This window comes from Tursiops truncatus, chromosome 7 (assembly GCF_011762595.2).
Source record: "Tursiops truncatus isolate mTurTru1 chromosome 7, mTurTru1.mat.Y, whole genome shotgun sequence".
NCBI classification, from domain to species: domain Eukaryota; kingdom Metazoa; phylum Chordata; class Mammalia; order Artiodactyla; family Delphinidae; genus Tursiops; species Tursiops truncatus.
The window spans coordinates 43,395,157-43,415,811 of record NC_047040.1 but is presented as its reverse complement, the minus strand read 5'-3'; the positions used below and the strand labels follow the sequence as shown (position 1 = coordinate 43,415,811).

Genomic DNA, 20,655 nt, shown 5'->3' with positions numbered 1-20,655 from the left:
TCCTACCATGTGAGTAAGTTACCCTATGATAAACTGATCCAGTGATTATATGGAGCTGCCTGCCTCGATTTTTGGTCTCACAATGACTTCTCAGTTCTGTGGACACTTTCGTTCCCTCCATCTTCCAACAAGGCTCAAGTTTCAAGATGGCAAGGACATTATTTCAAAAATGTTAATTTCTAGTTCACTGGGGGCAGCAAGAACCTCTTCAGACATTTTATGTTCAAAAGTGTCAAAATTTCCTATACCAAAATAAACAGGCCACAATTTTTGAACAAGATTTCTATGGCACACGAGTTACATACCACACCACACCACATCAACCATTCCACCCACCTGGAGCAGGAGCAAAGAAGCTTCTGTAGCTTGTATTACTCCCTTCAAAGCCCAGGAGACCATAATCTCTTTCCACTTGAGAATAAAATTATAGCCTTTATCCAGTAGGTTAGTTTATCAACTGATCTCTGGTTTCCAAATTAATCAACAATTATACAAGTAGAGCACAATGCCAAAGAAAATGTACAAATGCATCTGGTATCCCAGATTGGATTAAGCAAAGAGCAAATTTAAGTATGTGCTTAAATAAATAGCATGTAAGCTGTCATTAGGAGAGAGAAGTATACTTTAATAAACTACATTACACTGATTTTATAAATCAGATTAAAACATTTTTTTGAAATATGTTTGAGAGGTTGAGGGGATGGGGAGGCATCATAACCTTTACAGAGGTTGAGGCCACTAAAGGCAACCAACCCTTCTTTATATCTCAGAGTAGAACAGTTTGTCATAGAATACAATTGATCAACCAGAATCCCTCTAAATTCTTTATTTGTGACAGATATTGGAAGCTTTTAATATAGTTCACAAAATGGTTCTAGTCAATAATGGGGTCTATTTCTAAGTACTTGTCCTCATGTGGTTTAGAGTTTCAACAGTGGGTTGCTTCGATTGAGGTTTCAATAGGAGAAATTGTGGACATGCTTCAGTGGATGTTTATTGAATTAATGAAACAGAAGCAACAGACCTGGATTCAAAACCCACTTTTTTTCATTTCTAACCTGTGACCTTGGATCACTTACCTTGAGCTTAGGTTTCTACGTCCATAAAATGAAAATCACATTATGTACTTCATGGGGTTGTTATGATGATTAAATGAGATAATGTAAGTGAGATTATCTCATTAAGGTAGTTGAATCTCTTATTTGGGGTTGGGAGGATTAGAAATGAGACACTTATTTAAGGAATTGTATTAAAATCCTTCATAACCTCCCCAAAATGATTCATTCATTCATCATTAAAAGTATATAGAATACCTACAGTACAGTATTAGGTACAGAGAATCTTCCATGATAAAACCTTAGGAAAGAGGACTTTTATGTCCATTTGGAAATAGTTCACAAACTACAGAGTCTTTGATAGAGTCTGCAACAATTCATTGTAGTTTCAACCTAACTATCCCTCCCTGGTGCCGCCCCCCCAACTTTGAATAAGAGAGGGAGTGAGAGTGTCTGTTTTACACTTTACAATACAAATTACCTAGTGATTTTCAAAAAGCAAAGTTTAATAGCTTGGCACTTTTAGAGTCACAAAATAGGTGCAAATGTCAAAACTGCCCAACCAAAATGTCGCCCCCTCTGTGAACTCGCACCCAAAATGTCACCTCCTCTTGAAGGCACCCTCCTCTCTGGTCTCTAAGATTTCACAAATGCTGCTCCGCCTGTCTGAATCATGCTCTCCTGACCTCCCTACCTCAGGTCATTGGCTCCTACCCAAACTTCAGGACTCTCTTCAGTCATTCTCTGTCCTGGGTGGCTCCTCTGTCCTCACTCCTACTGTCCCCAGTCTAAATAGGGGCCTTTCTCACCCTTATAGTAGGATATTAAAATGAAATCAAGTTTGTTTTTTTCTTAACTGGAAAGATCATTTAAAACGGGTTAGTAGTGGAAACAATCATTCACCTTTGAAGCAGATTCTTTTGCTTTAGGAAAATCACTAGAATACTTTTATAAACATAACAACCACCATTGTTCTTGGAGAAGAATATTAAGTCATCTTTAATCTGAAAGCTAGTACTTCAGACAGAGATGTAAAACAAGCCACTGATCATTGTACATTCTGTTGTCTTTAGCATAAATACACCCTTGCAGAGACAGAGACAGATAATGTTAAGTTTTTTCCTAAGTATTTAATCTTGCCTCTGAACCCACCTCCCACCCCTGACCCAGGAGATATGTATATCTTTTATAAAAGAATTTTCTCACAGACTGGTTTGGAACAGTCCATTTTGGGCTTTCACTTAACATCGTGTTAGAGTGAAGATCTGGGATGGCCTTGGAACAGCTTTACCGTGGCTGAACTCTTGGCAACGCATCTATGGGTTTTTTTATTGAATAACCCAGACTTTGAAGTATGTCTTCTAAACTGTGGCATTGTCTTGTCTATTCCCCTGAGGCTGGGTGAGGGTGAAGGAATTGGGTGTTTCCACTGTCAATCATCCTTCGGTGGGAGATGAGGTAGGCCTGGGCAGGGACTGGGAGAGGGCAGACTTCTTCCCAGTTAATAGACAAAGGAGGGGTAAGTGTAGAAACTCCACAATGTGTAGATAACTGGGGTGACCTGACACATGGAACAGTCTCTGACATACAATATCAATTTATTTATATTTAATATTGATGGAAGATCCTAAGAGTAGCAAGTCTCTTTTAATGGCAGCTGAGTTAAAAGGTACTTTCTATGTTGTGCTTGAATTATCCCTAAGCCTTCAGTTAAGCGTTAAGTATTTCAGTAGGCTTGGCTGTGCTCTAGGGAATTAAGGGAGAACTTTGTGCACGCATCTAGTGTGAAGCAAAGAAGAGCAGCAGCAGCACTAAAAGGCACTTACAGGACATCAAAAAATAAACTGTGGAATATGGAGCTCTAACGTCCAGATCAAGATGGCTAGTCAATTGGTCAATGATCATCAGACAGATTGTGGAACATGGAAGTGTTCCTTGGAGATTTATAGAACTTATTTGGGAAGCAAATCCAGTAAAAGAACAGATTTCCCACAGTTCTCCCCGAGGGCTATTGCTATTGTTTGTGGGAATATTGATAGAAAAGTATGTGCTTTTTAAAGGTTAAAAAACTTGGACTCCACTCTTCATTTTGTCTTTTCTACAGAACCATCAACTTATTGACAATAAGGACTGTGTCTCTTTTATCTTTGCATCATCACAGTTTCTAGAACAGTGTCTGGAACACAATAGGTGCTCAAAAATATTTGCTGAGTTACACGTGCATAAAGTCTGTCACAATATTGTCTTCAACTTGATGAGTTGACTTAGGTCAATAGTCATTTAAAACTGGTTGTGAAACTGGAAACCAAAAAACTCCCAGAAGAAAACATAGGCAGAACACTCTTTGACATAAATTGTAGCAATATTTTTTGGATCTGTTTCCTAAGGCAAAGGAAACAAAAGCAAAAATAAACAAGTGGGTCCTGATTAAACTTAAAAGCTTTTGTACAGCAAAGGAAACCATCGACAAAATGAAAACACAACCTACTGAATGGAAGAAAATATTTGCAAATGATGACCAATAAGAGGTTAATATCCAAAATATACAAACAGCTCATACAACTCAATATCAAAAAACCTCAAACAACCCTATTAAAAAATGGGCATAAGACCTGAATAGATATTTTTCCAAAGAAGACATACAGATAGCCAACACAGATGTGAAAAGATGCTCAACACTGCTAATCACTAGAGAAATGCAAATCAAAATCACAATGAGATATCACCTCACACCTGTCAGAATGTCTAAAAGACCATAAATAACAAATGTTGGTGAGGATGTGGAGAAAAGGGAACCCTTGTACACTGTTGGTAGGAATACAAAGTAGTGCAGTTCCTATGGAAAACATTACAGAAGTTCCTCAAAAACACTAAAAATAGAACTACCAGATGATCCAGCAATTTCATTCCTAGGTATATATCCAAAGAAAACAAAAACAATTTAAAAAGATACATGCACCCCAATGTTCATAGCAGCATTATTTACAATAGCCAAGATATGGAAGCAACTTAAGTATCCGTCAACAGATGAATGGATAAAGAAGATGTGATACACACACACACACACACACACACACACACAATACGGAACGAAATACTACTCAGCCATAAAAAAAGAATGAAAGTTTGCCATTTGCAACAACATGGATGGACCTAGAGGGTACTATGCCTAGTGAAATAAGTCAGATAGAGATAGACAAATACTGTATGTTATCACTTGTATGTGGAATCTAAAAAATAAAACGAATGAATATAACAAAACAGAAACAGACTCACAGATATAGAGTACAAACTAATGGTTACCAGTGGTGAGAGGGAAGTGGGGAGGGGCAAGATAAGGGTAGGGTTTTAAGAGGTACAAACTACTATGTATAAAATAAATAGGAAAAAGGATACATTGTACAGCACAGGGAATATAGTGAATATTTTATAATAACTTTAAATGGAGTATAACCTATAAAAATTTTGAATCACTGTGTTATATACCTGAAACTAATATAATATTGTAAACCAACAATACCTCAATTAAAAAAACTGGTTATTAGAAATATACTGAAATAGAATTAATAAGATACCTTGATACTCTCTATTGTAAGGCTGTTGCTATAACTTTCAAATGGGAAAATATGTTTTAAGCACAGATTCCTGCAAAAAGCTGCACAATCATCACACATTGCCAGAGAATCAGGAAACCAGAAGAGACCTGAAGGCTATTTAGTTCGCTCACTTTATGAATGAAGAAATTAAAGTCTGGAGTGAAAAAGTAAGTTGTCCAGAGTCACACATCTCACCAATGGTGGAGCCAGGGCTAGGTTGCACCTGTTCTGATTCATTGCTCTTCTTCTTAGTACTACATCATACACTTCTACTAAATCATACCAGTCATGGGTCTGTGGCTAGATGGGCAGTTGATAGTATTTATTTGTATTTTATGTTTAAAAAATACTCTGAAACAATAGATGGTGTCGAGATTTTTTTACATCATACTTTGCTTGATTTTATGAGCATTGAAGATCCTTAAAAGTCCTAAACAGTGATTTTCATACCTGGCTCTAAAAAGACCTATGCCAGGGTCCTAGCCCAAGCCAGCAGGACTCAGGCATTGGTATTTTTGAAAAAGCTTCCCCAAATGTTTATAATTGCAACCAAGATTGAAAATCATTGTTCTAAAATAGTTTTATTTAATGTCCTTATCCATTTTTCAATCGCTTTGTTTACATTTCCCAACTTCTCCCTGATGTCCTCCTCTATGATTAACTGGGAGACACAGAATGCACAGTCCTCATTTGGATTTCCCTGATGACCAGTGGGAACTTCCTAAATTAGTGCAGTTCAATGCTAAAACCACTTAATTTACACTAAACACAAAAGACATTTCCACCTGCTTGGGACAACACAGTACTGCATTATTTTAGAGAATATGTTTCCATAGAATCACATGATCAGCAAGAAGCATATCATTTCAAACCTCAGCCACTAGGGAAATTTTTACCTATAGTGCATGTCCTCTTTGTTCAAAATCATCAAGGAGAAGTATTTTGTATTTTCTTTTGTTATTCTTTGCCACACTGCTGAGAATGTTCTTTACTTAACCAATTTAATGTAACTGCTGTCTTCTGTGGAAATGAAGAACAATGAATAGATTGCCTGTTTACGTATCTTTTCTTTAGTTGTGGACTCACAAATTCGAAACTTAGCCTTCTTTTCTTCAGGCTAATAATAACTTAACCTGTCATTATGGCCTATATTTTATAAGCATTTATAGTTTTCATTCCTTCTCTCTGAACATAATTAGAGCACTGTGTAATAAAATAGTTATTTACCTTTGCTTTAGCATGTCATCTAAAGGTGAAAAATGCAGTGAGGTCAACATTTTTAAGTATCATTACCTTCATACTCAAATACTTTCCATTTTATACCTTATTTTTCAATTTTAAGACATAAAATACAGTTACTGGGTAATAAATTATAATTATCTTACCTTGTATCTGAAAATAGAATGCAAACATAAAGCTTTCTTGCTTTGGTAATTTCTGTAATTTATACACAGCATTGATGAGGCCCTAGGTATAATTCAAATTTACAGACTGCACCCAAAATACCATAAACATAAGCTTTTCTCAGAGCAAATCGTCACTGAAGCGCCAGCTCAGACAACAGAATTAGTCATTAACTCTTCAGGCAGCCTTTACATTTTCTTTATATAGTGTTATCTATACTCATCGTAATATTGTGCCATTTTTACCAGCTAGTTAAGATTTCATTGTATAAACAGTAGCTGAATATATTCATGTCAAAGATAATCATTCCTTTAAAAGGTTTCTTTGTCAGGTGTTCATTAAAGTGGATTTCACATCAAAATGATAGTCACTAATATAAGGCAAACATCTTACCCATTTGGCAGGTCTTTTTAAAAATTTAATTTTATTAGCACTGTATCAAATCCTCAGCCTATATTATATATTATATCTCCTTAAGAGCACAAAAATCTGTTTTATGAATGCACACAGTTGATGAGCATCCAAAGCGGAATAATCTGTGTATCATTTACAAATACAGGAGACCACAATAGAAGTGATGCTGCTCATGAATGTATCAGAAATTCACCATTAAAAATATCTATTTTCACCAATGGTATACTTTGTAAACAGTGCTTCCACTTTTCTTAATATTGGCCTTCAGAAATTCATTTTTTGATAAATTCCCTAAATAAAGGCTTCTTCCCAGCTGATGTTTACCACTCCGGGCTGCATGAAGCACTGGCATTTTGCTTCAAGACAGGAGGTAACAGGAATAAATACAGCACCAGCTACATTTCCTCTGCATCAGATATGTGAATGTTTTGAGCATTGTAATGGGTAGCGTGGGTGACACAGAATTTCACAAAATCGCCCACACAAAGAGCAGCCCTTCTTCAGAAGGCACAGCAGACACCATTTTGTCTCATTCCAAAGCAGTTCACAACCTTCTCCAGTTTTTCAGTTGAAGCTTTCAGACACAAAGTTTTTAATCTAAACCTGATGGGACATGATGAATTTTTAGGAGAGTAATTTGATTTCTAGACAGTAGGAGGGAGAATAGAAAAGGGCAAGAATTGAGGTCACAGCTGTAAATATCTCTGAGTTCTCTGAAGGAGTAAATTAAAGTGAGAATAGCCTTTATTTTTAGTCACATAGACACTTATAGGCATTAAATTAATGCCAGCGTAAGATTTCATTCTTACATTTCTTCATAGGAGGGATCCATATTTGCCCTGGGGGCTTGGTGGCAAAGGGGTCAGGGTAGGGGTAAGTCATGAAACCCACTCCATGTCTTTCTGTGGAGATACGTGAGAAACCAGTTGTGGGCTGCTGCCTACGAAGCCCCGCCCACTAAGAAGACCTCTTGGGACTCTGATTGGCCTATGAATGTGTTAATCACAATTATATCAATATATGCTGTGCTGTAGCTGTTTGTGGGGAAATTTTAAGGGATTTTTAGCTTTGCTTGCTTTTGCTTTAGATTTTGGCAAGCCAAAGGATATATCTAAGTGAGAGCTGGCTTTTAACATTGTAACCTGACTCTTCCCAAATTTACCGTCACTGCTTAAAACATTTTGGCGTGTATTATTAGAATTCCCTTCTACTCCAACAGCTCATCTTTTTCTATATCCTGAGTACTATCAATCTTCATCCTTTGAGGGAAGATTTTATTTTGTGTATGTATTTGTTTCTTATTGTGGAAAACAGACATAACAAAATTTGTCATTTTAAAGTGTACAATTTAGTGGCATTTAGTGCCTTCACAATGTTGTGCAACCATTACTACCGATCTAGTTCTAGAACATTTTCATCACCCCTGCTCAAAAAGCAGTCACTCCACATTACCCCCTCCCCTAGCCCCTGACAACGGCTAATCTGCCATCTCTATGGATTGGCCTATTCTGGATATTTCACATAAACGGAACCATACAATATGTGTCCTTTTGTGTCTGCTTTCTTTCACATGTAATGTTTTTGAGGATCATCCATGTTGTGTCTGTATTTGTTTTGAAGCAACAGGAAGTCAAATAGAGCCTAGTCTGGTCAGTTGGCTGAGTATATACTGTTTGAAAAGAGTTTAAGTGATATTACAAAGTAAATGAGATTAATTTTCCTATGTGCTCATGTCTTGTTTTCTTACCCTTGAATATATAGGTTCTATTTACACTAAAAAACAAAAAACAAAAAAACCCCACACCAAATAAACACCACAATACATTATTACCTATACTCAGAATATAATTATTGCTTGATTACTGCCAAGTAAACTTAGGTTCTCTTTTTCGGGCGTAGGAGTTGGCCAAAGCATGTGATGCTGAAGATGTTACACAGAAACTGACATCCCCCTAATGAAATATATGAGGTACTGTATCTGAATCCAGATCTTAGGTGACTATAAGGCAAAGTATTCAAGTTACGCTTTTGTAGCCTCTCTTTGTAACATACTCCCTTTTAATTGCCCACTCTCCTAGTTCTCCCATTAAGGTGAAATATCTAGTTAATAATATAAATTCACTCTAAAATATTTATGACTTAATGAATTTAGAAACTAATGAAGATATCCTTGCTTAATTCTACAAATTAATTAACTTTTGATCAATAAGTGGAGAGAGATGTTAAGGGAAGGATCCCTTCTTGTTCTCTCAAATCACACCACATGGACCAGTGTGGTTCTCAAACTTCTTTGTGTCTAAGAATCACTAGGATATTTGTTTTAAAATATAAATTTCTAGACCCCAGAAATTCTGATTCAGTCTGGGTGAGAAGCAGAAATCTCTACTTTCAATAACTATCCTAGGTTGGTTGTCCTCAGACTTTAGTGTGTATCAGAATCACTCTGAGGGCTTGTTAAAACACAGATTTCTGGACCTCAATCTAGAGTTTCTGATTCATAGGTCTGGAGTGGGGCTCATAGGTCTGAGAGCTCTCATAGGTCTGAGAGTTTACCTAACAAGATCCCAGGTGATGCTGATGTTGCTGGTTGGGGACCATGTTTTGAGAACCACAGTCTTAGGTGATTCTAAAATAACTGTGCCTTGGCTACATTTGGAACCATACTGATAAACTAATCACAATTCTGCAAATCAAGCTAAGCCTGTATGGCAGCCTGTGATAAAAGGGCTTGGCTTTCACAGGGGTGGAATAAAATAAATCTTTGTCCCTAGCTGTGGAAGCATCAATAATTTTCACAAACAATTTTAATAGGGTACTATTTTAATCTAAAATATCAGTTAAGGACCTAAAACCAATGCACAAAAAACAATATTTTCTTCTTTCAGGTGTACATACAAAAATTTGTAAATTACTGTTACAGACTTCATTTAAAATAATTTATATATAAAAAAATAACTGGGGACTGCCCTGGTTGTGCAGTAGTTAAGAATCAGCCTGCCAATGCAGAGGACACGGGTTTGAGCCCTGGTCTGGGAAGACCCCACATGCCGCAGAGCAACTAAGCCCACGCGCCACAACTACTGAGCCTGCGCCCTAGAGCCCGCGAGCCACAACTACTGAGCCAGTGTGCTGCAACTACTGAAGCCCATGTGCCTAGAGCCCCTGCTCCGCAACAAGAGAAGCCACCGCAATGAGAAGCCTGCGCACCACAAAGAAGAGTAGCCCCGGCTAGCCGCAACTACAGAAAGCCCGCGCGTAGCGACAAAGACCCAACACAGCCAAAACTAAATAAAATTTAAAAAAAAAACAACAAAAAAAACTGAAGCACTTAAGAAAATCACTGTTTAATGGCTTGGGGTTTCGATAGAAAACTGATTCAGGGGTACAGCCTACTGGATAATTCTGAGATTGCAAAGGAAAAAATTGTCATGGGAGTTTTAACATTTAATATCATTCTTTTATGTATTAATTTCTTTCCATGTTTCTTTATAAGGATGGTATAATGGAAACATCATGGACTTTGGAGGTTCAAGATCTTTCTTTGCCTTGTGACTTTCCTTGCTATATGACCTTGGGCAAGTTACTCAAGCTTCAGGTTCCTACACTGTATAATGGGGTAACACAATAATTACTAGCCAGCAGAGCTATTATGATAATTAGGAAATAAAACATTTAAATTTCCAGCATAATGTTGGACTTATTGCAGAAACTATGTCCTTTACACACACACACACACACACACACACACACACACACACATACCAACAAACATAAAAGAAAAAAACTCTGTTTCTGACCTTTCTATACATGTTCCCTAAACTTAATTCTGCTTTGAAGCAACATTTACCAGCACATGTGGGAACTCCATGTTGGTGTTCCTCTGCATTTTGACTTCTGATAGTTCTATGCTTTAAGTTCTATGAGTTAGGGAAAACCAGGCAGTGGAAGAGCCTCATCACCTTTTGCTGGTATTAAAACTTGATGATGGGGCTTCCCCGGTGGCGCTGTGGTTGAGAGTAAGCCTGCCGATGCAGGGGACACGGGTTCGTGCCCCGGTCCGGGAAGATCCCACATGCCGCGGAGCGGCTGGGCCAGTGAGCCATGGCCGCTGAACCTGCGCGTCTGGAGCCTGTGCTCCGCAACGGGAGAGGCCACAACAGTGAGAGGCCTGCGTACCGCAAAAAAACAAAAAACAAAAAACTTAATGATGGAGGGCCGTGCCATGGCCCGAAAGGCGGCTGGGAGGCCGCCAGAGGAAACACTGTCGCTCTGGAAACTGGAGCAAGCCCTGTTAAAGACCCTTGTCGTGGACCGGGACACGGAGGCGTGGCAACGAGACCCCGCCTTTTCAGGCCTGCAGAGGGTCGGGGGCGTGGACGTGTCCTTTGTGAAGGGCGACGGTGTCAGCACCTCTGCCTCCCTGGTGTACCCTGTGCTCGAGGTGATGTATGAGGACTGTCGCATGGTGAGCCTGACAGGCCCCTGTGTGTCAGGCTTCCTGGCCTTCCAAGAGGTGCCCTTCCTGGTGGATGTGGTACAGTGGCTGTGGCAGAAGGAGCCCCGCCTCATGCCCCAGGTCCTTTTTGTGGATGGAAATGGGGTGCTCCACCACCGAGGCTTTGGGGTGGCCTGCCACCTTGGTGTCCTCACATACCTGTCCAGCATCGGGGTGGCTAAGAAACCCCTGCAGGTGGACGGGCTGGAGAACAACGCTCTGCACAAGGAGAAGATACGGCTCCTGAAGGCTGGAGGAGACTCATTTCCTCTGATGGGCGGTTCTGGGACCATCCTGGGCATGGCGCTGAAGAGCCATGACCACAGCACCAAGCCCCTCTATGTCTCTGTGGGCCACAAAATGAGCCTGAAGGCAGCCGTGCGCCTGAGCCACGGCTGCTGCAAGTTTCAGATCCTGGAGCCCCTGCACCAGGCTGACATCCGCTCCCCAGACTACATCCGCAGGACCCTGGGAGTCCAAGGGGCCCCTGCCTTGCGGCCGAAAGGAGCAAGAAGGCACAGAGGCCAAAGCCGTGCCCCCAGGGAGTCTCAGAAGAGCCCGCAGATTTAGAAATTATCCATTGACTTTCTGCCATGGGGCTTGAGAGTTCGTCCCCTCTCACATAGCCTCTCATACACTTTCCTTCCACCCATCTTCTCATTTTCATTGAATCAGAATTCAATGTCTGCGTTATTCTTTCTTTGCACATACTACTCAAAGCTGAGTAATGTAATGTGATTACATCTCCTTTTTGTACAACCTCTTATTTTTCCTGCACTTGATAACTGCCTCATGTTTTGGGTTTGGTTTATTTTCTCTGTATCCATTCCTTATTCCAAAACCCTGCAATGGAAATATAAATTGGTACATTAAAAGCATCAGGCCATCTTGAATTTATTTTTTTCTCAGAGCCTGTGGTAGCCAGCTTCCAAGATGGCCTCCTGGGGCTGGTGTAGCCCTATGGCCACACTGAACCTGGTCCATCTGTATGACCAATGGAGGTGTGGGTGTGTCACTTCTGATACTAAGCCTAAAACACATTGGGAATTTTGTCTGGATGGTGCCCCCTTCTTCTCTCTCCCCCCTCATCATTCAGTTTGAGAGAAGTCAGCTGCTGTGTTGTAAACTGCTCTGTGAAGTCCACATGGCAGAGAACTGAGCCCACCTGCCAGTCACCATGTGAAGGAGTCATCTTGGACAGCCTCCAGCCCTGCTCAAGCCTTTAGATGCCCCCAGCCCTGGCTGTCATCTGACTGCAACCTCAGGAGAGACCCTGGGACAGAACCACCTAGCCAGTCTGCTTTCAGGTTCCTATCTCACAGTTTCCGAGTATCTCACCTTTGTTCTGGAATAATATTTTTATGCAGCAGAACATAACTAATACAGAGCCACTCCTCCCATAAAAACAAACAAACAAACAAAAACCTTAATGATGAAATGAAGCATCTCAGCTAAATACTTTCCAGTAAAAAAATTGTTTAAGGACTTCCCTGGTGGCGCAGTGGTTGAGAGTCCGCCTGCCGATGCAGGGGACACAGGTTCATGCCCCGGTCCGGGAAGATCCCACATGCCGCGGAGCGGCTGGGCCCGTGAGCCATGGCCGCTGAGCCCGCGCGTCCGGAGCCTGTGCTCCGCAGCGGGAGAGGCCGCAACAGTGAGAGGTCCGCGTACCGCAAAAAAAAAAAAAAAAAATTGTTTAAGTAGAAACCATACTCAGTGCCTTCAGTCAATTAATTCTCTCTGTTCATTCTCAGAGAAGACACTTATAAATTGATCCTTATCTAAGATAAACAACAGAAAATGAGATCACATTAATGTCAAGGCCCGAATTGTGATGTTTCTGGACATGCTTAGGAACTCACGTCTTGAGTTCTTCAAATCTCCCTGTGATTCGTGGAGTGTCCATGGTGGTCTCAAGTGTGCTTGGAAATGGGTTCACTCATGTTTTCAGCTCTGGCTTCCTGGTCAAGCAATCCAGAGTTGTGATTCAGTGATCTCCTGTTGGGCCCAGGGATCTGCATTAAAAGAAGTACTCCTGGAGATTCTGAAGAAAGGCATCCTTTTTTTTTTTTTAACATCTTTATTGGAGTATAATTGCTTTACAGTGGTGTGTTAGTTTCTGCTGTATAACAGTGAATCAGCTATATGTATACATATATCCCCATATCCCCTCCCTCTTGCATCTCCCTCCCACCCTCCCTATCCCACCCCTCTAGGTGGTCACAAAGCAACAAGCTGATCTCCCTGTGCTATGCAGCTGCTTCCCACTAGCTATCTATTTTACATTTGGTAGTGTATATATGTCCATGCCACTCTCTCACTTCTTCCCAGCTTACCCTTCCCTCTCCCCATGTCCTCAAGTCTGTTCTCTACATCTGCATCTTTATTCCTGTCCTGCCCCTAGGTTCTTCAGAACCTTTTTTTTTTTTTTTACATTCCATATATTTGTGTTAGCATACGGTATTTGTTTTTCTCTTTCTGACTTACTTCACTCTGTATGACAGACTCTAGGTCCATCCACCTCACTACAAATAACTCAATTTCCTTTCTTTTTATGGTTGAGTAATATTCCACTGTATATATGTGTCACATCTTCTTTATCCATTCATCTGTTGATGGACATTTAGGTTGCTTCCATGTCCTGGCTATTGTAAATAGTGCTGAAATGAACATTGTGGTACATGACTCTTTTTGAATTATGGTTTTCTCAGTAGTGGGATTGCTGGGTCATATGGTAGTTCTATTTTTAGTTTTTTAAGGAACCTCCATACTGTTCTTCATAGTGGCTGTATCAATTTACATTCCCACCAACAGTGCAAGAGGGTTCCCTTTTCTCCACACCCTCTCCAGCATTTATTGTTTGTAGATTTTTTAATCATGGCCATTCTGACTGGTGTGAGATGATACCTCATTGTAATTTTGATTTGCATTTCTCTAATGATTAGTGATGTTGAGCATCCTTTCATGTGTTTGTTGGCCATCTGTATGTCTTCTTTGGAGAAATGTCTATTTAGGTCTTCTGCCCATTTTTGGATTGGGTTGTTTTTTTTTTTCATATTGAGCTGCTTGAGCTGCTTGTATATTTTGGAGATTGATCCTTTGTCAGTTGCTTCATTTGAAAATATTTTTTCCCATTCTGAGGGTTGTGTTTTCATCTTGTTTATGTTTTCCTTTGCTGTGCAAAATCTTTTAAGCTTCATTAGGTCCCATTTATTTATTTTTGTTTTTATTTCCCTTTCTCTAGGAGGTGGGTCAGAAAGGATTTTGCTGTGATTTATGTCAAAGAGTGTTCTTCCTCTAAGAGTTTTATAGTGTCTGGCCTTACATTTAGGTCTTTAATCCATTTTGAGCTTATTTTTGTGTATGGTGTTAGGGAGTGATCTAATCTCATACTTTTACATGTACCTGTCCAGTTTTCCCAGCACCACTTATTGAAGAGGTGCTGTCCTTTCTCCACTGTACATTCCTGCCTCCTTTATCAAAGATAAGGTGACCATATGTGCATAGGTTTATCTCTGGACTTTCTATCCTGTTCCACTGATCTGTATTTCTGTTTTTGTGCGAGTACCATACTTTCTTGATTACTGTAGCTTTGTAGTATGGTATGAAGTCAGGGAGTCTGATTCCTCCAGCTCTGTTTTTCTTTCTCAAGATTGCTTTGGCTATTCGTGTGGTCTTTTGTGTTTCCATAGAAATTTTAAGATTTTTTGTTCTAGTTCTGTGAAAAATGCCATTGGTAGTTTGATAGGGATTGCATTGAATCTGTAGATGGCTTTGGGTAGTATAGTCACTTTCACAATGTTGATTCTTCAATCCAAGAACATGGTATATCTCTCCATCTGCTTGTATCATTTTTAATTTCTGTCATCAGTGTCTTATAGTTTTCTGCATACAGTTCTTTTGTCTCCTTAGGTAGGTTTATTCCTAGATATTTTATTCTTTTGGTTGCAATGGTAAATGGGAGTGTTTCCTTAATTTCTCTTTCAGATTTTTCATCATTAGTGTATAGGAATGCAAGAGATTTGTGTGCATTAAATTTGTATCCTGCTACTTTGCCAAATTCATTGATTAACTCTAGTAGTTTTCTGGTAGCATCTCTGGTAGGATTCTCTATGTATAGCATCACATCATCTGCAAACAGTGACAGTTTTACTTCTTTTCTGATTTGAATTCCTTTTTCTTCTCTGATTGCTGTGGTTAAAACTTCCAAAACTATGCTGAATAATAGTGGCGAGAGTGGGAAACCTTGTCTTCTTCCTGATCTTAGTGGAAATGGTTTCGGTTTTTCACCATTGAGAACGATGTTGGCTGTGGGTTTGTCATATATGGCCTCTATTATGTTGAGGTAAGTTCCCACTGTGCCTACTTTCTGGAGGGTTTTGATTGTAAATAGGTGTTGAATTTTGTCAAAAGCTTTTTCTGCATCTATTGAGATGATCATATGGTTTTTATCTTTCAATTTGTGAATATGGTTTATCACATTGATTGATTTGCATACATTGAAGAATCCATGCATTCCTGGGATAAACCCCAATTGATCATGGTGTAGGATCCTTTTAATGTGCTGTTGGATTCTGTTTGCTAGTATTTTGTTGAGAATTTCTGCATCTATGTTCATCAGTGATATGGGCCTGTAGTTTTCTTTTTTTGTGACATCTTTGTCTGGTTTTGGTATCAGTGATGAGTTTTGGAGTGTTCCTCCTTCTGCTATATTTTGGAAGAGTTTGAGAAGGATAAGTGTTAGCTCTTGTCTAAATGTTTGATAGAATTCACCAGTGAAACCATCTGGTCTGGGGCTTTTGTTTGTTGGAAGATTTTTAATCACAGTTTCAATTTCAGTGCTTGTGATTGGTCTGTTTATATTTTCTCTTTCTTCCTGTTTCAGTCTTGGAAGGTTGTACTTTTCTAAGAATTTGTCCATTTCTTCCAGGTTGTTCATTTTATTGGCATATAGTTGGTTGTAGTAATCTCTCATGACCCTTTGTACTTCTGCAGTGTCAGTTGTTACTTCTCCTTTTCGTTTGTAATTCTGTTGATTTGAGTCTTTTTCCTTTTTTTCTTGATGAGTCTGGCTAATGGTTTATCAATTTTGTTTATCTTCTCAAAGAACCAGCTTTCAGTTTTATTGATCTTTGTTATCATTTCCTTCATTTCTTTTTCATTTATTTCTGATCTGATCTTTATGATTTCTTTCCTTCTGCTAACTTTGGGGTATTTTTTGTTCTTCTTTCTCTAATTGCTTTAGGTGTAAGGTTAGGTCGTTTATTTGAGATTTTTCTTGTTTCTTGAGGTAGGATTGTATTGCTATAAATTTCTCTCTTAGAACTGCTTTTGCTGCATCCCATAGGTTTTGGGTCATCATGTTTTCATTGTCATTTGTTTCTAGGTATTTTTTGACTTCCTTTTTGATTTCTTCAGTGATCTCTTGGTTATTTAGTAATGTATTGTTTAGCCTCTATGTGTTTGTAATTTTTACAGTTTTTTTTCCTGTAATTGATATCTAGTCTTATAGTGTTGTGGTCATAAAAGATACTTGATTCAATAAGGGATCCATTTTTTAACACAGTGTGAAAAAAATCTTGCATTAGGAGCACTGCCCTGAGATCCAGCAGAAATCAGTTGTTCTGCTCCCACTTGCTGTAACTACTTGAATAGAATTGAGCAGTACTCTACATTCAGTGAGAACTCTTCACTGGTTAAGTAGAATATCACTTATAATGGCCAGGGGGCACTGTGGTTCAAGTTAAGTGTCCTTTTGATTCTAGTGTGGCAAACCACAGTGATTTATGAGGCTCTTGCTACAGTAAAAGACCACTCTTGAAGGGGACACTATTCCTTCCTCCTTATCTGCTGCCCCAGTGTTATAGAGCCAGATTGTTGAAGTTAGCTCGGGATTCAGCACAGAGTGTTGCACAAAGAAGTCATTCAATAAATATGTATTGAATGGAATCCTTGTGGTGCTATACTACCAGTTATATCAATTGATTAGTTTAATTGGAGTTTAATTGGAAGATAAATTTATTTGGCTTTGTAGTCATGACTAAGAAGTCATTCCAAGACTTGGGTTCCCATCCAATGTAGCTCTACTCCAGGTAACTCAGGACTAGGAGTTTGGGGAAGTTTGTGCCCTTATGTGTATTTTCCAGATACAGCTTTGTCTACACACAATTCACTTATGGTAGCTTATCAAAAATCACATTCCATCAACATTCGTAGAGTCAGACTAGGGTTTGGGTGAAGTTCATATGAAGAGGAAATTTATTAGGACTCCATGTTTTGAGTAATTGTATGGGGATTAGACAGGTACTGTTATTAATGGCCAAGTGTTAGAGAATAGTGTTGGTAGGGTTTCTTTTTACCTTGGGCAATACTTATTAGTGTTCTTAAAGTAATGTGGACTGACTTACACAGGTCACATGATAATTATACCTTACTCCTAATCAGGAAATATATATTGCTTCACTCTTGATGGCTCTAAAAAGTCTGTAGGTCATGGATGATAGTGCCTTGTCTTCCAGGGTCACAATAATACAGAATTATTAACTTTTATTTTCTTTCCCAAGTCAGGAACCTGTGAGAGTGATGTCACTCAGATAAACTCTGACTTGGGCTTCCCAAGAACCCATTTGGAAAAATGCTAGCCTACAAAAACTAAGAATGAATTATAAAAAGCAGTTTGATGAAAAAAGGATGGTTTTAATCTATTTAAAAAAAGAGTTTAGGGCTTCCCTGGTGGCGCAGTGGTTGACAGTCCGCCTGCTGATGCAGGGGACGTGGGTTCGTGCCCTGGTCCGGGAAGATCCCACATGCCATGGAGCGGCTGGGCCCGTGAGCCATGGCTGCTGAGCCTGCGCGTCAGGAGCCTGTGCTCTGCAACAGGAGAGGCCACAACAGTGAGAGGCCCGCGTACCGCAAAAAAAAAAAAAAAAAGAGTTTAATAAACTTTCACCATATTCTCCTATTTGCTATGAATTTTAAACCACATACATTTATTACCTACTTTAAATCATTGTTAATAAAGAAATATAATTATAGAGATGTTATTTATAGAGTATTTGCTTTTAGGAGTAAATGCTCAGAATTATGCAACTGTAGAAATAAAAACTTTTTATTGAGCCTAGTATGAGAATTAGGTATTATGCTATTCTAAGTTCTTCCTATGCCATCTAGTGGGAGACTCAAATGGTTTTATCTGAGTTTTGTGTAGATTATTTACCATCAATTTTTCCAACTTTTCATTTGTAGCAAATCAACTACATTATACCTGGTAAATGGTACATTTAACAAATTATTGGTTGAAAATAAAACTAAAGCAGTTAAAACAAAGTGTAAAGCCTGCCTTATGTTGCAAATAACTTTATGACAGGATATGTTCACGTTTCCAGCTCACATCACTAATGACACCAGTGGGAGGGTCCACGGTTACAATATAGGTCATTACTGCTATTGGTAGATCATTATATTATGGTATGATGACACATCCTGATTTCTTCAGCCAAGAATATCCTAAGGACAGAATTCCTTGACTTAATAGACTATAATGTCTTTTCACAAGCTATTTCCTGTCCTTCCTCTCCTCTGCCTTTCCCCCTTCTCTGCACGATGAATTCTGACTCAACTTTCAAAAGTCCTCTAATATCATGTCCTTTGTGAAACTTGCCTTTTGTCATAGTCTGCTTGCATACAACACACAGACACACAGATGAAAAGACACACCCACAGGACTAATTGGTCACTCCTTGTTGCATCCAGAGTAACTTGTTCTCACACTTCTGCTACCTCATTAACTATTATGGTTTTCACAGGTAGAGCAGTTTGACGACAAGGATTGTGTCTTCTTCATCTTTGGATTAGACACCATGAGTGAATGAATGAATGAACAAAAGTCTTTATATAGTCAATACTACTGCTCATTTCTCTCACTTGGTTGGTTACAGAACCACTCATATTCAATTCTCAGTGACTGGGCTAGAAACAGAGAATTATAGAGTATATGAGAAAGGAAGAGACAAGGGCATGGATGGGAGAATAGGAAGTGATGGATCAGCAGAAATAGCTTTTCAAGGGATATTTAATGAGCTTCCCCTTTCTTTACCTTCTCCCTTCACCCTCAATCTTCTTCTTCCCTATGATTGAAGGGACAAACTATCTCACAGCTGGGGATTTGGCTTAGTTCCACTTACACATGCTTATGGATGGCAGTGATGATCACAGAGGACTCAAGTGCTAATAATGGTAGTCAGAAGTGAAGGAACAAACTACAGGACTTCTCCTAAAACATAATATGTATTCACATGCAAAGCCTGTCTTTTGGGACCAGCTCCAGGTATCTGACCTTTCTAGGGGTTCTCTTTTACTGTCCCCAGGTAGACACAGGGCTCCTCCCATGACCATGTTCCAAATGAAATAGCCACCCCTCTTGGGGCCCATGGGGAAAACTATCATAGGCTGACCACTCCAGGCTGACAAAGCAGCTTCATCTCCAAGCCCTAAAGCATTAGTAGTGTGGTCTAATCCTGTTAGAGAATCATTGTTCCATCTGCGTTGAGTATCTGTGATTGGACTGCAAACCTCCTAAGATTAAGGGCCGTATCTAATGCTTCCCGATTGAACTCGTACAACAGTGAAGCAAAGGTCTTAAAGTAAAACCCTGATATATACTCTCTTTGGTTAACTGATAAATAAATGACCAACTATCATATCTTTTTCCCCATTTTTTCACATCTACTCATCTCTCTCTTTCATTCATATTACTTCTCTTTCCTGTACCATGTCCCTCTTTCACAGGGCATTATTTTTCAAAGGTCCTAGTTACTCAGCTCTGTCAGAGGCACCATGGCAAGTGAAGCCCAGTGCAGAATGAGATAGACAGAGTCCTACCCTGAGACACTGTGACACTGAGTAGACCCACATTCAGAGGACCCAGAGGGGAAGGGAAGCAATAAACATAAATCCTGTCAGAGCTGTTATGGTCATAAAGTGTGCTGTAACCATGCTCCAACTCAAGGTCAGCCCAGAACTAACAGAAACCCTATGATTAGCACCATCACCTTATTTCCCAACTGCAGACATGAAAAACACAATCCTTCTCTATCTGTCCTCCAGCATGATAAGAATGAGCAAAGTAAATCAAACCCATGTGAGATTAAAATTGCCATTTTTCATGTTTACAAGTTTCTTTTTATCAAGTTGTCAGTTGTTCAGGCTGAGAGAGTATAGGCCAAGTTTTTCTTTTAGCGTCAACACATGAAATATACGTGGGGTCTTTAGAGTATGGATGAGACCACAAGTGATAATGTGGTCTAAGGGCCACAGCTGGATTGTTCAGAGTGAACTGAGTTGACTAAGAGAACTGTAAGCAGAGGAGATTTTTGAAAGTTCTGGTCTCCATCTGAAAAAATGGAATCTGTTTTTTCAGTGAGTTCAAGCTGCAAACCACACAATCCTTGGTTTTGCTCTATTGGTACACCCAACATCCAATCCATCCACATACCTTGCTGGTTTCAGAGAAAATTCTTCCAAAATATACCTAGTATCTCCACTTTACACCACTCCGATGCCGCCAACCAAATCTAAGTCATCATCAGTTCCATTAGGACTACTTAACTGGTCTCCCTGCTCTCACCTTTGCTGCCACCCCCTAGCACTTCCAAGCTATTCTCCATACAGCAGCCAACATGATCCTGGCAAA

General features: G+C 39.4%; 1 protein-coding gene and 1 pseudogene across 3 annotated transcripts in view; one reads left to right on the top strand and one right to left on the bottom strand.

Moving 5' to 3' along the window:
* The window catches only part of NEMP2 (nuclear envelope integral membrane protein 2), a 400,823-nt gene that overhangs the window by 292,850 nt on the left and 87,318 nt on the right, over positions 1-20,655 (bottom strand). The window lies entirely within an intron of this gene.
* LOC117312964 (endonuclease V pseudogene) lies at positions 10,932-11,662 on the top strand (annotated as a pseudogene).